The sequence below is a fragment of the Chrysochloris asiatica genome, unplaced genomic scaffold (genome assembly GCF_000296735.1).
Source record: "Chrysochloris asiatica unplaced genomic scaffold, ChrAsi1.0 scaffold00011, whole genome shotgun sequence".
Taxonomy (NCBI): domain Eukaryota; kingdom Metazoa; phylum Chordata; class Mammalia; order Afrosoricida; family Chrysochloridae; genus Chrysochloris; species Chrysochloris asiatica.
The window spans coordinates 19,703,399-19,713,927 of NW_006408529.1; positions in this window are offsets into that span (position 1 = coordinate 19,703,399).

Below are 10,529 nucleotides of genomic sequence, written 5' to 3' on the forward strand. Positions count from 1 at the left end.
ATGTTTTTACCACATCTTTTTGTTTATCCATTCATTGAACGACTTTAGGCTCTTTCCATCTTTTATCTAATATGAATAATATTGCAATGATCATTAGTGTGTATCTCTTCAAATTGCTTTTTTCATTTATTTTGGGTATATACATAGGAGTGGAATTGCTGGGACATGTAGATCTAATGGCTTATTTCATTGAGCAAATCTCCTGTAAAAGAGCTCTTTAAAGTGTTGAACAACAAAGATGTCACTTTGTATATTTGTCTGTGTTATACTGTCCTACAGTTCTTTTATGGCATGTTGATTTTTATTTATTGCTTTTTTTTCTTTTCTTCATGTTTTGTTTTTCAGACTGAGTCATTTCAAGTGCCCTATCTTCAAGTTCACTGACTCATTATTCTGCCAGCTTAAATCTGCTACTGAAATAACCTAGTGATTTTTTAATTTGAGCAATTATAATTTTAAGATTCAGAATTTCTTGTTTGTCTTTTTTGTAGAACTTCTCTTGGTTAATATATATAATTTTCTTGATTTGCATTAGTTATTTGAAGATATTTGAAACAGTTGTTTTAAGATCTGTATCTAGTAGGTCCAATATCTGGTCTTCATAAAGGATTGTTTCTATTGATTAATAAGTTTGTTCCTTTAAATGGGTCTTCCTTTTATATTTCTCTGTATGTCTCATGGTTTTTGGTTGAAAAGAGAACATTTGAATACTATAATATGATAGTTCTAGAACTCAGGTTTCTTCCCTGATGTAGCAAGGTTTACTATTATTATTTTATTTTCTTCTTCTTTTACCCTTTCCTCTCTTTTCCTGTTGTTAAAGGTTATGGTAGTTTATTAGCTTAGTGATTTTTCCAAAGTACTATTTGTAAAAATAAATAGAAGAAACACTGTTAGAAAAACAGTCTCTTGCAATCTTTGCAGAAGTGTTCTATTCTGGGACAATCCTTAACCAGATTTACATTGAACTAGGACACCCACATGAAAAGTAAGTTTCAGATGATCTCTGGTTTTCTTGGGCATACATTTTATCCTGGACGTGTGTGTGGGTATACACACTTTTTAGTGTTCCAATTTCCCGAGGAAATTTTTTCATTGGGTTTTGATACTTCTATTTCAATGACCCTCTTTTGCTCCAGATATTCATGGGCTCCTTAGTTTATTTTACAGTCAGCTGAACTAAGTCTGCCACCCCACTGCACTGAGTGAAATCTAAGACAAATGAAACAGTGACCAGTACTTTGCTTTGGGCTTTTAGGTAATCATTAATCTGATTTGAAGAGATAGACATCATACTTCATTAGCACAGTGTGCTTTCCTCACTTCAGACTGGGGATTAACATCCCAAGTTGGAAACCTGGCTGATGTTTCTAACTGACTGTTAAACAAATTGGGAGTGGTACTCAAGTCAGTATAAAAGAAAAAAAGACTCAGTCTTTCTTCCATCCTTCAAAGTTTTGCCCAACTTTCATGACCCCTACTACTCACCAGAGATCTGTTAATACCTAATAATGTCATTTTCTGCTCCCTTTCACCCACACCATGGGAGAACTGAAGCATGGAACTAGCTTCTTACTCGACCATCTTGATTCTAGTCTCTGAGAATAGTTAGTTTTTAATAAAATTTTGTTTAGTGTATTAAAATTTTGGAATCTCAAGAAATCTTTGCATGTAATACAAATATTAATGTCTCTGCCTTTTTCTTTCTTCATTTTTTAAAATAATAAATGATGTATTGCATGAAGCCACAAATTCAGATATACTCAGAATTATGAAAGCTCTTGAAATTAAACCTGGCCACAAAGACTTTTCCAGTTAATTGTGTTTGTCCCTTGTCTGCTCATGATTCTCCATTTTTACCTTCAGCAAATACTAGCAAGAGTTCTTGTCTCTTTCTTGGCTATTTTTGTTGTTGTTGTTGTTTTTGTTCCTTAGCTTAAAGATATATTTATTTTATGCTTGAGTCAACATTGTCTTAAATTATAAACCTATTCAAAGTAAACCTCATATCTTACATATTTAACTCAATCCTCCTGAAAGTGTCCTGGTGAGAATGTCTATATATGAGTGATAAAAGGAAATTTGAGGTCATTCACTATTTCAGAAAATCAGGGAGGTTAATATAAAGTCCCCATCCTTTTAGAAATTCCTTTTAATTATCTTAAAAGTAAACATACTTCCCTTTTGAGTTGTGTTTCTTCAATTAATGAGATAGCAAAGTACTGTTTAGAGGACATTAGCTGCTTCTCAGTGATAGCAAGCTAACTGCAGAAGCTACATCTGTAATTGGTTTTCTGATACAGCCTTAGCAAACACACATAAGGGTGAAGTTCATGGAAGGGATAAATGGATTTAGTTACCTTCACTCACTGCCTTCCAAAAGCGGTCTAATTAGATTTCCTTATAGTGCCTTCCCTTCCCCCAACCTGTTAGAGCTCCATGATTTATGATACAGTAATTGTGGCATTCCTCGAAAACACAGCGTTTTCTCCTGTCAGAAAATGTGGCTCCCTGGTGATACTACTTTGAGAAAGTAAATGAGATTCTAATAGCTCTGGAATATCACTAAAGGCAAGGTCAAATCACTCTTTAATGTTTTGATTTTTTTTTCTTTCTATAAACTATGGCATAACAAAGAATAGTCTCAACTAATAAGTTAATTTATTTGTTTTATACTTTAATATATAGAAAAAATATCAACCATGAAACAACATGCTTTTTGGTAATATCACTTCTCTACATCATTTAAACCACTTTATAACATATGTTATTTGTTATACTGTCATATGCATATTACTTATGTGGGTCAAAAGAATGTTTGAAGGTAAGTTTTTTTTTTGTTTTTTTTTTCAAATGTTTTATTGTGAATTATATGATAGTTTACATGGAGAACAATAGCTTTACATTCATCCTATCGTATATTGTTTCATTGCCATCGTTACAATCCCCTCCATGCATCATCAAACAACCAAAGATTATACCCTGCAAACCTGCCCCCCAGTCATTGGCACACAGCCCCTCTCCCTGTCTTGGTCTAAAGTCCCCAGCCGCTCCATCTCTGCCTCCATCTCTGGTGTCACTGTTTTTCTGGGTAGGGTCCCGTTCTCTGCCTATAGGCTCAGGAGTTCCCAGGTCTCACCATACTTCAGACCAACCATACCTTTCTCTTCTCTCTCTTCTTATATCCAGGTTTACAAGAGTCTATGGAACATGGTTGATATCAGCCCATATCTTTATGGCTGCCTTTCCCCTACTTCCACTCACCAGTATACCAACATGGTCATCAGGAAACTTACATGCCTGTTTGTGTGTTCCCTTTGAGTTTCAGTCTTGGAGGGGTATATAAAATCTTGATGGCATTGTGCTACAGGTTTTGGGTTGTTGTTTTTGTTATATGCCATCAAGTCATTCTGACCCACAGTGACCCTGAATAGGATTTCTAAGGAGCAAATGGTGAGCTTGAATTGTAGAATTTGCCATGCAAACCAACTTTGCAATCCAGCATATTAACCCACAGCACCACACCGGGACATCACTAACCTCAATGTTGGCAGTTCAAAATCATCAGCCAACCGTGGGAGAAGGATGAAGTTATCTGCTCCTCTAAGAATTTATCATTTCAGAAATCCTATCAAGGGTCACTATCAGTTGGAATCAACTCTATAACCATGAGTTTGGGATTCTACTCTACATTAGAAGTTATTTCCTGACTGTATTTAATTCTAAATAATTTATTCCTCTGTATATTATAAAAATTTAGATGATATCCCTTTAATAAAACTCAGGTAACCAAATTTTGCATTTTATATCATTTGAGTTCTTCTCTTTGTAAAAGATAAAACAGATTTTATATTTTAATTCATTGTACCAATCTCAGAAATTTTGACTAATACAATCCAAAATATATGTAGATTTACTTTGTGAGAAATATATTCCAAAATAAACAGCATACTGAACAATTTTTTGTCATGAAATTTTAAGATGATCTGGTACATCTAAATAGATAAATTATAATTAGGCTCTTTGACCTGGAAAATAGTTTATACACTCACAAGATTTTCTCTTTGTTATTCTAGGATATCAAATGTGAGATACCTTATAAACATAGTATAAGCTTAATAAGTAACATAAGAAATTGTAGTTTGGTAAGCCAGGTGTCATAATTATTGGGGTACAAAGAAAAAAAGAGAATAAAATTATGATGAGAAAACATCGTTTTCTTAAACAAAGTTCTATGGCACTTTTTTTTTTTTTTTTAAATTCCTGAAGAAACTGTAATCTGAAAGATCTATGTTGCAAATGACATGAAACTTGTATTTATACTCATTAATAATATTAAGACAGAAACACATTTCATGAGATCTAAGACTAGAACTACATCTTAGATCTCATGAAATTCATCTCTGTCTGAATATACTTAGTGTGTATAAACACAAGTTTCATGTAGTTCAAGAGAAGCACTCGACCATAAGGTCAGTTTGAATCACAAGGTCAGCATTTCAATCTCACTAGACCTCATCAGAAACCCTATGCAGAGTTGTTATGAGTCAAAACTGACTCAATGGTACTTTAGAACAACACCAAATGTTGTTGTAGTAGCCAAGGCATTTTGTAGTATACAAATTAAAACCAGAATATTCATATATATTTATTATGCATCTTTTCCTAGTGATAACTTTATTTCCAAAGAAGAACGATACTGTATGCTTACAATGATTGATATTAATGTTGACTTTCAGACAGGCATGGAGTTTCAGATATAATATGGAAGGACTGGCATGCTTCGCATAGTGTAGTTATTATATTTGCTATCATGTTTGTGTAAGATATGTTTGTTACAAAATACAAATTGCTAAAATGAAACCTAGGAAAATGTTTCAAATCTGTCTTTAAAATATGCTTATTGTACCTGTTAAAAGCATTTAAAATCCAGAAAGAAAAGATTAAGATAGCTATTCTGAGATATCAGTATGTGGATATCAGTATGATTAATTTAGCCACATTTAGTGCTACAAAAGACTAATCTTTTCCATAGAAGCTGCTTAGAAATCCTAAAACTTAGATCCTGTTCATAGTAATTTTACTGTAAAAAAAAGTAAGACAAATGGAAAAGACAAAAAAATAGTTGATTCTGAATAGAATGGAATGTTGGTACCACACAAAACAAATCTTTCATTTGAAGGTTATGGGTATGTATATATGTAAATAATTGGTGTGTGTGAGACTATGGTGATATTAAACATAGTATCTGAGTCCAAGATCTATAGAAGTACACTTTTGCCTGTTTTTTATTCTATTGGAATAGTTTTTTTGTATGTCCTACTTTAAAAAAATATATTTTTATTAAACTTTGCTGTTTTTATTTTTGATTTTTTTTCTTTCTTAATAAAAAGAAACCTGCCAATGATTTTTGGGGTATACTTTTTTTGTTTTAGAGTCCTGATATGGTGCTGTGGAAAAATTTGCTAAACTGCAAGGTCAGTTTGAACTGCAAAGTTTGTGGTTCAACCTCACCAGTTGCTCCTTGGAAACCCTATACAGGGTCTCTATGAATCAGAACCAGCTCACTGGTACTTAGCAACAACAACATTTTTTAGTTTGTTGCCAAGACTTGTCACAACTGGATGACAGAACAAAGCAGTTAATTTAAATTCTCATATTAATGACTTAAATATTGTTTTCTGTTGTCAACAAAAGACAATGAAATCATAAAAAACAGACTAGGACTCCTGTAGTAACAAACTTGAATACTGGGAGGAGTTTCAGCACGCTGACGAAAAGCTTTATGAAATAGGCATGAGACATTAATTGACTGTAGGCAAGTTTATTTTGCTACATTATCTATGGATATAATTTATTTTTCAAATGGTAATCATCAAATACGTATTTTAAAATTCTATTCTGAAGTATTGGATAAAAACTGTCACTACAGGGAAAACCCACCATTCTCTGTCATTTTTGTCAAACAGCGGTGGTTTTCGTATTGCTGTAATGCTGGAAGCTATGCAACATGCATTTTGAATGCCAGCAGGTTCACCCATGGTGAACAGATTTTAACTGAGCTTCCAGATTAAGGTTGACTCAGAAGAAGGAGAGGCAGACTACTTCTGAGTGTTTAACCACAGAAAATCTTATGATTAGCAATGAAAGACTGTCAGAATAGTAAATATTAAAATATGATGAATAACATCAGGATATTGTCAGATACTCCTGGTGTGGGGCTGTGGGTTAATATGCTGGACTGTAATATTAGCTTAAACCACAAGGTCAATGGTTCAAGCTCACCAGCTGCCCCTTAGAAACTCTATACATGTTCACTCTGAGTAGGAACTGACTCAACAACACTTAACAAAAACAGTGCTGTTTGCAGATACAGTGATATTATCAGATATAGTGCAATATTGTCAGAAAATGAGTCTCTCAGGTTGGAAGATGCTTAAAATATGAATTGGGAAGTGTTGGTCCTCAAATTATAGTTGATGGTGGTGATGTCAATGGAATAAAGCTTTTGGTACTTTCATTTTCTGATGGGGCTCAACTCAAAATAAGGAGAAACGCTGCAAGCATTCATTAATAAATAGAACATGGAATGTACAAAGCAAGAATCTAGGAAAATTGGAAGTTGTCAACAATGAAATGGAATGCATACAAATCAATAATCCTAGGCACTAGTAAGCCCGAATGGACTGGTATAGACCATTTGAATCTGAAAATCACATAGTTAACTATGCCAGAAATGAAAAATTAAAGAGGAATGGAGTTGCATTAATCATCAAAGGAACATTTCAAGATGTATCTTGAAGTATAGTACTATTTGTGATAGGATAATATCCATACACCTTTAACAAAGACTAGTTAATACCACTATTATTCAATTTTATGCACTAGCCACTAAAGCCAGTTATGATGAAATAAAAAACTCCTGGTGTAGCACTGTGGGTTAATGCACTGGACTGTAGTTCCTTTAAACTGCAAGGTCGGCGGTTCAAGTTCACCAGCCGCTCCTCGGAAACCCTATATAGGGTTGCTGTGGGTCAGAATTGACTTGATGGCACTAAACAACAACCAATTTCGTCAGTCTGAAATTGATCAAACATGTCATCAAGATGTATTGATAATTGTTGGTGACTGGAATGCAAACACTGGAAACAACAAAGACGGATCATACCATGTTTGTGTAAGATATGTTTGTTACACAATACAAATTGCTAAAATGAAACCTAGGAAAATGTATCAAATCTATCTTTAAAATATGCTTATTGCACCTGTTGAAAACATTTATGAAACATATATATGGTTTTGTTGATAGAAATGATGCTGGAGAATGCATGATAGAATTTTGCAAGACCATGACTTCTTCATTGCAAATATCTTTTTAAATTAATACAAGTGATGATTATATACATGAACTTCACCAGATGGAATACACAGAAATCAAATTGACTACATCTGTGGAAAAAGATGGTAGAAAACCTCCATATAACCTGCAAAAAAAAAATCCAGGGTCAGACTGTGGAACAGTTTGTTGATCATATGCAAGCTCAGGCTGAAGGTCAAAAAAAATTTTTAGAAGTCCATGATAGCAAAAATATGACTTAGAACATATCCTATATGAATTTAGTGATCTCAAGAACAGATTTGATGCATTAGACACTATTGACTGAAACCCAGAAGAGTTATGGAATGGCATCAAGAACAACAGAAAGAAAAAAAATTTAAAAAAAACACACAAATGCTTGTTAATAAGACAAAGAAGAAAGAAAAGACCAAAATGGATGTCAGAAGAGACTCTGAATCTTGCAATCCAGCACACAGATGCTAAAGCAAGTAGAAGAAATGAGAAAGTAAAAGAGCTGAACAGAAAATTTCAAAGGGCATTTCAAGAAAACAAAGTAAATATAATGAAATGCACAAAAGGTCTGGAGTTAGCAAAACAAGAGGGAGGAGCACACTCCTCAAATCTACACTTGAAATAGTGCAATATTCAATGACAAATATTGAATCCAATATCGAAATAGTGAATGATGCAAAGCACAAAAGAAGATGGAAAAAAATGCACCCATCCACTGTTTAAAAAAGAAATGGTCAATGTAAAACCAGTTCAAGAGGCAGTATATGATGAAAAGCCAATGTTGCTAAAAGAAGAAGTCCAACATGTGCTGAAGCATTGGCAAAGAACAAAACACCAGGAATTGATGAAATACACACTTATATTTTTCAGCAAACAGAGGCAGCACTGAACACTCCCTCATCTATGTCAAGAAATTTGGAAGGCCAACTGATTGGCAGAGTTCCATATGTATGTGCGTTACAAGAGAGGAGAACCAATGGAATACAGAAATCAATGAACAATATAATTAATATCACATGTTAAGTAAATTTTTGTTGTGTTCTTGTTGTTGTTCTTGTTCTGTGCCATTGAGTTGATACCAACCAATAGCGACCTTATGCACAGCAGAACGAAAACACTGCCAGATCCTGGGCCAACCTCACTACTATTGCCACGCTTGAATCCATCAATGCTGCCACTTGGCAAATCCAACTCATTGGGGGTCTTTCTCTTTTTCTCTGACCCTCCACCTTGCCAAACATGATATCCTTCCCCAGTGACTGGTCCCTCCTGACAATATGACCGAAGTATGAGAGACGAAGTCTGGCCATCTTGGATTCCAAGGAGCACTCTGGCTGCACTTCTTCCAAAATGGATCTATTGGTTCTTTTGGCAACCCATGACAATTTCAATATTCTCCTCCAAAACAATAACTCAAAAGCATCAATTCTTCTATGGTCTTCCTTATTCATTGTCCAGTTTTCACATGCATATGAAGTAATTGAAAATACCATGGCTTGGGTCAGGTGCACCTTAGTCCTCAAGCTGACATCTTTGCTCTTCAACACTTTGCCTTTCAACCTTGAGTACCTTGCCCACCAATATATCCACCAATAATGCAATATGTCATTTAATGTCTTGACTGCTGCTTCCGTGAGTGATGATACTTAATCCAAGAAGAATGAAGTACTTGACAACTTCAATCTTTTCTCCGTTGATAAGAATATTGTTTATTGATCCAGTGGGGAGGATTTTTGTGTTCTTTACATTGAGGTGTAATCCATACTAAAGGGTGTACTCTTTGATCTTCATCAGTAAATGTTTTAAGTTCTTTTCACTTTCAGCAAGCAAGGTTGTATCATCTTCATATCGCAGGTTGTTAATGAGTCTTCCTCCAATCCTAATGCCACGGTTTTCTTCACAGAACACAGCTTCTAGGATGATTTGCTAAGCATACAGATTGAATAAGTATGGTGAAAGAATACAACCTTGTCGCACACCTTTCTTAATTTTAAAACATTCAGTGTTCCCATGTTCTGTTCGAACAACTGCTTCTTGGTCCATGTACAGATTCCTCAGAAGTACAATTAAGTGTTCTGAAATACTCGTACTTCTCAATGTTGTCCATAGCTTGCCATGATCCACACAATTGAAATCCTTTGCATAGTCAATAAAGCATAAGTAAACATCTTTCTGATATTCTCTGCTTTCAGCCAAGATCCATCATACTTCAGCAGTGATTTCCCTCGTTCCATAGCCTCTTCTGAATCTGGCTTGAACCTCTGGAAGTTCTTTGTCAATGTATGCTTGCAGCCGTTTCTGTATTACCTTTAGCAAAACTTTACTTGCATGGGATATCAAAGAAATTGTCTGATAATTTCCGCATTCTGTTGCATCACCTCTGTTTGGAATGGGCACAAATATGGATCTCTTCCCATCAGTCAGCCAGATAGTTGTCTTCCAAATTTCTTGGCAGAGATGACTGAGTGCCTCCTGTGCCGCCTCACTTTCTTGAAAGACTTAAATTTTTATTCCATCAATTCCTGGCGTCTTGTTCTTTGTTAATTCCTTCAATGCACTTTGGACTTACTTCTTCAGTATCATTGTCTCTTGAGCATATGCTACCTCTTGAAACAGCTGAATATTAATAATTTCCTTTTGGTACAGTGACAATGAGTATTCCTTCCATCTTCTCTTAATGCTTTATGCATCATCAATAATTTGCCCAGAGAATCTTTCTTTCAATAACGAAAGTTGAGGCTTGAATTTTTTCTTCAATTTCCCCAGCTTGAGAAATGCTGAGCATGTTCTTCCTTTTTGGTTTTCTGATTCCAAATCTTTGTACAGTTTATTGTAATATTTAGCTTTATCTTCTTGATCTGATCTTTGAAATTTTCTGCTCATCTCTTGGACCTCCTCATTTCTTCCATTTGCTTTAGCATCTCTATGCTGTACAGCAAATTTCAGAGTCTCTTCTGACACCCATTTTGACTTTTTCCTTCTTTCTTGTCATCTCAGTGACCTTTTGCTTTCTTCTTAGATGATGTTCTTGATGTCATCCCACAACTCTTCTGGTCTTCGGCCTTTAGTATTTAATGTATCAAATCTGTTCTTCAGATGATCTCTAAATTCAGGTGGGATATATTCAAGGTCATATGTTGGCTCTCATGGGCTTGTTTTCATTTTCTTCAGCTTCAGT